Source organism: Salvelinus sp. IW2-2015, linkage group LG24, assembly GCF_002910315.2.
Source record: "Salvelinus sp. IW2-2015 linkage group LG24, ASM291031v2, whole genome shotgun sequence".
Taxonomy (NCBI): Eukaryota; Metazoa; Chordata; class Actinopteri; order Salmoniformes; family Salmonidae; genus Salvelinus; species Salvelinus sp. IW2-2015.
The window spans coordinates 2,259,820-2,265,463 of NC_036864.1; the positions used below are offsets into that span (position 1 = coordinate 2,259,820).

General features: G+C 46.1%; 1 protein-coding gene across 1 annotated transcript in view; it reads right to left on the minus strand.

Annotated features, from left to right (window-relative positions):
- LOC111951469 (kinesin-like protein KIF21A) overlaps window positions 1–5,644 on the minus strand; it is a 37,655-nt gene that overhangs the window by 23,477 nt on the left and 8,534 nt on the right.

Consider the following 5,644-nt stretch of genomic DNA (forward strand, 5'->3'; position numbering starts at 1 on the left):
ATGTCTTCTTAATTGCTGAGGGTTAAATTTAAGACACGGAAAACATTATCTCATAACAGTCAGTCACTGCATAACATTCCACCCTTCCATAGATGTGTCTAATATGTTGATATCTTCACTTGTGGCATGTCATCAGAAGAGGCATGGAAACGTTATCCAATATCGCATTGTCACTAAACCCGATGCAAGAACTTATTCTGATGTGTTGACATATTGACTTGTGGTATGCAGGGATGTGGCATGCAGCAGGTATAGGAGTCCTTAGCTCCTTGACAAAACCTCAAGGGCAAAGCTTTGATAAACAGAGTTTGAATGTAGAACGTTTGATAAGCAGAGGTTTTAATGTAGAAAGTTTGATCATGTAACGGCTGTCGCCTTCCTCTCTGAGGAGGATAAGTTAGAAGGATCGGAGGACCAATGCGCAGCGTGGTAATTGTTCATCTTACTTTAATAAAGGTGAACACTCAAAATACAAAAACAACAAAAGTGACAACCGAAACAGTTCTATCTGGTGCAGACACACAAAGACTGAAAACAACCACCCACAAAACCTAACAGAAAACAGGCTACCTAAATATGGTTCCCAATCAGGGACAACGACTGACAGCTGCCTCTGATTGAGAACCATATCAGGCCAACACAGAAAACCAACACAGAATAGAAAACATAGATTACCCACCCAACTCACGCCCTGACCACACAAAAACAAAGAAAATACAAAAGAACTATGGTCAGAACGTGACAGAAAGCGGAGTTGAAGTAGAAAGTTTGATAAGCAGAGTTTGAAAGTTGCATGTCGAGTATGATTCAGGGCTATGCGTTGACTTTTAGACATTAACTTAACCACCTAACCCTGTTTTTCCCGATATGTAACGTTTGAGTGGTTTATTGCTTCTATAAAACGGTCGCTGTGCTACATACAGTAGATCTGTTGGTCCAGTTATTAGWAATAYGAGTATTATTCACTAATCTGTTTTTCTAGGAGCCTGTTGAATCCCCTTGTAAAACCATGGTACAGTATCTGGGGACTGGAGCGCGTGTGCATACCTGCGTGTTTGTATGTGTGCCTGCGTGCGTGCGTATGTGTGTGTCTGTGTGTGTGATTCTCCTCACGCTGCCAGCACACTCCACCACTCTGCCCCTATACAGAGCCCTCAGTGTTCGAGCCTGGGCTCAGAGAGGAGTGGAAGCTGTGAAGCTACACTAGGTAAACAGTCACACCCTGCCTTGCAATTCCCCCATACACGCTGCCCCTGCGCCTGTCATATTTCATATGTCTAGCTCATCACAGAACTCACTGGACAAATATCACAGGATTTCAACTAAATTCAAATGGGAAATATTCAGAAGACTTGATGGAAGACTACTGTAAGTAAATGTACTACTTGTGTTAGGCGGCCTGTAATTGTCTTAATAAGGGCAGTATTGTGATTGGAGTCAGGATACAGTAGACACTTCCACACACACACACACACACACACACACACACACACACACACACACACACACACACACAGTCACGCTACTGTGTTATTGTGCCCCAGTGACATCAGATTCCAGCTATTTAGCATCCTCTCTCTGGGATTACACAGTGAATGAGAAGAGGGGACAAAGCGAGGGAGGGATAGATAAGAGAGGAGAGGAGGAAGAGAAGAGGGGGAGATGAGGCTGCATTACCTGTAATGTTACACCTCTAGTACATCATCTGGGTCATAACTTCCTTCTGTCTTTGCTACAGAGTATTTTAGTATTTCAATATTGCTGCTGCCTCAACAGGTAGGCTAGTTGTTGACTAGTCCATTACTGATCTCTTTGTTCATGTTCCTGCAGAACACCCCTCTGACAGACCTCTGTTTGACACGTTTTAGAGGTTTGGGGGGTTAGGGGGAATCCATAGTAATCCCTTTGGCCTGCTTCCTAAAACAGGACAGAACCATCACTGTTATCCACCATAACAAAGGTAATACACATCACTGCTTACCACTCGTTACGTAACAATAATGCTATGGAAATACTACAAGTGAGAATGCTGGGCTGGCTTCCAGCCAAATATGAGATGAAGGATACTATATAATACACAGCACTGGTCATGAGATTACATTCAACAGCATTTAATTTGGTGTCAAATGTCCCTACACGAGGAAAGAGTTCAGTGCAGTTTAAATCACATAATTGTTCTGATTGATTGTGATGAGAGCATCCCAGCCAAGATGGTGATGTACGACAACCAGTCAAACACTCCTCCTTGTGTGTGAATGTCTAGGAACTCCAGCCTTGTCTGTGACATCCCCCAGTGTCTCCAATACACAAACAGACAACCCCCCCCCCCCCCCCCCCCCCAGTCCAGACACCAGCGATAATTTAACAAATTAGAGAACTGGAGAGAATCAATAGATTGATTTGGTTAAATGCACTAAACCAACACATTTGGAGACACAGGCCTATACTGTTTAAACAAACATCTGATCTGAAATGTCTTTCTGGTGTTGAAAAAGCAGCTTTGAAGTGGCAGTGGTCAGTTGAGTTGAATGTTTTTATTCGGGGGGAATCTGTCGACAATCTTGAGCTGGTCAAATATCCTGGGAGACTCTCAATTGCATTTCCATGTTTCCTTGCTTCCTCTTCCTTTGCCTCCTTCTCAAAACCTGTTTTGAGAAGGAGGCGAGGAGAGAGGACATGAGGAATCAAGGAAATGAAAGTGAGATTCTCCCCGTCTGTACGTTAGGGCATGCTCTCTGTGAAGGCTCTATGAGGACATCAACAGTGGACGAGTGCCTCTGTTATTTTGAGGCCTATAAAATATATAATGAGAAGCCTATGAGTGTTGAGCACACTTCACAGTGCGGTGAGTGAGCAGTGCACTTGTGTACATTACATTTGTCCTCTAGCCGGGATAGTTGACCGACAGGTTTCAGGCTATGAGTCAAATGAAAACACTGGATCCTGCAGGGTGAATAAGGGTTGACCTATACAGTAACTTCCCTATACCATCATGTAGACTTTTAAAGCACTAATCCACCCATGAGACTACAGCATTGATTTTCAATACTGATCCTAGGGGCCAAGACTGGTGAGCATTTTTGTTCTAGCCCAGCTCTGACAAAACTAATCAAGGTAATCAGTGATTAGGCGATTAGTTGAACCAGATGTGTGTCAGTGCTGGGCTAAACCAAAAATGTACACACCCTTTGAGTCCAACTCCATCCCCATGACCAGCATAGAACAACACTACACTGTAGTGCCACAAACCATTGAGTCTTATGTCTTGTTTTCTCCCAGAGTAATCCAACTCTCCAGTTCCTGTACCTCTATAGGGGCCCCAAAGCCTTTGCCTAACACAGTACAGGGGGACTGACTGACTGAGCAGTGAGCACCTAGCTCTCTATGATAACGGCTGTACATTTATCCAGTCAACCCCCCCAGTCAGGTTAAGCCTGCTTCATTGAATATAAAAATAGCTATTGTTTAATAATCCGGTTCAGAAGAGGTGGGCTAGGCCTCTTCTGTGAGATGATAGGCTGACACACACACATACATGCAAGCAAACACACACGCGTAGGGACACACACACCGTAGAGCTCCCGACAGAGACTCTCACCAGGTGACTTGTCCAGTTAGCCTCACGCCGGCGGCCTCATTACAGCGATTACAGTGACAGCCGGAGGAGCACCATGCTAACTCACTAGCCACTCTCAGAACAAAATGGACTGCGCCAGGCTAGCTCACTATAGCTCTAACCCATTCAGAAGCAGCTGTCCTGGGCCTGAGCCGAGACTCTCCTTTCTCTCCTATGGACCCAGTCCGAATTATCTGGGGCAGCCTTGCCTGTCTGTCTCTCTTTGTCACATTCTCTCTCTGTCCTTCTCTCCCCTTCCTCTCCCTCTCTCTGTCCCTTCCCTCTCCTCTCTCTCTATTCTCCCTCTCTCTCCCTCTTGTTCTCTGTCTCTCTCATTCTCTCCCTGTCCCTTCCCTCTTCGTCTCCCTCTCCTCTCTCTCTATTCTCCCTCTCTCTCCCTCTTGTTCTCTGTCTCTCTCATTCTCTCCCTCCCACTCTCTCTCTCTGTCCCCTTTCTCCACACAGCCACCACCACCACTACACATTGACCTGGTTCAAAGGGCTGTCAGGGCCAGGCAGTAGCACAGTCACATTTCTAGCCAGCATAATCTCCGACTAAACAAACGCACTTCAAACAGAAGGGCTCTTGTAAAATTAGAAATGTACTGCAGGCCAGAGGCCAGGGTGCACTGACTGCGCCGGGGAAGGCTGGTGACTGTCCTAACCAGCGTTCTCTGCGAGGGATATGTTAGAGTCTATACAGTATGTGTGTAGATCTCCATGAATARCAATAGCTTATGCTGGTAAAAAAGGTGATTCACCCACAGCATCATCATGCTGACTCACTGCAGATCAGATTTGACCTCAGCCCCTGCCTCCGCCTCAGCCAACCACAATTGTCCCCTGAGAGACCATCACGCATCGTTTCCCTGCTGCAMACCACAACAGTAACATCAGACTATTGTCAAATCTAATCTCGGCCCTAATCTAATTCTAGAGCTACAAAGAGTCCTGAGAAGCATCTGGACCCACGGTGTAGGGAAAAACAACAACGGTACACAACTAGATTACAGGAAACAATCAATCATTCACTTATTCACCACTTCTTCGCATTCATTTTGTGAAGAACACAGAAAGAAGAGGGAGTATTGCTGCCCTGTGCCCMCACATTACAACGAGAGGAGAATGGAGTCAGGCGGCTGACCCTGACACCAAAAACGAAAACTCACATGGATAAAACAAGGCTTAGTCACAAACACAGGCATGCAAAACACACCCTTCTTGGCCCTTCATTGCACCTGAAACTGTAGCACTGGGCTTACAAGTGATCTTCTGATCACACCCACACACACACACACACACACACACACACACACAACACACCACACACACACACACACACACACACACACACACACACCACACACACACACACCACACACACCAACAACACACACGACCCAGACACAGAACACAACCACAGACACACAGACACACAGAATAACTGGTTTGCTTTGTGTGCGCTGCTTACAACAAGTGTCTCAATCAGTTTTAAAATGGTCCCCTTGAAAGAAGAAAGAATAAAGCTTCACTTCGCCTCTATTCTTCAGGAATCAATAATTACACGGACACCACTACAGCAGCCTCTCCTCTCTCTCGTAAAAGCACTTCAGTTGACGGTTAAGTTGTACATGGTCATTATGAGATGGGGATGAAGAAAGTGGCTGGGATGAAGAAATGGGCTGGGGGGGATGAAGAAATGGGCTGGGTGAAAATGGGTCTGGGGATGAAGCAAATGGGCTGGGGTGGTGAAAGAAATGGGCTGGGTGGAAGTGGGGATGAAGAAATGGGCTGGGGATGAAAAATGGCTGGGGGGGTGAAGAATTGGCCTCGGGGGTGAGAATAAAGGGGCTGGGGTTGAGAGAATGGTGGGTGAAAGAAATGGGCTGGGATGAAGAAATGGGTGGGGGATGAAGAATGGGCGGGGGGTGAAGAAATGAGAGCTGGGGGGGGTGAAGAAATGAGCTGGGGGTTGTGAAAAAATGAGCTGGGGGTGGTGATGGAAATGGGCTGGGGGTGGTGAAGAAT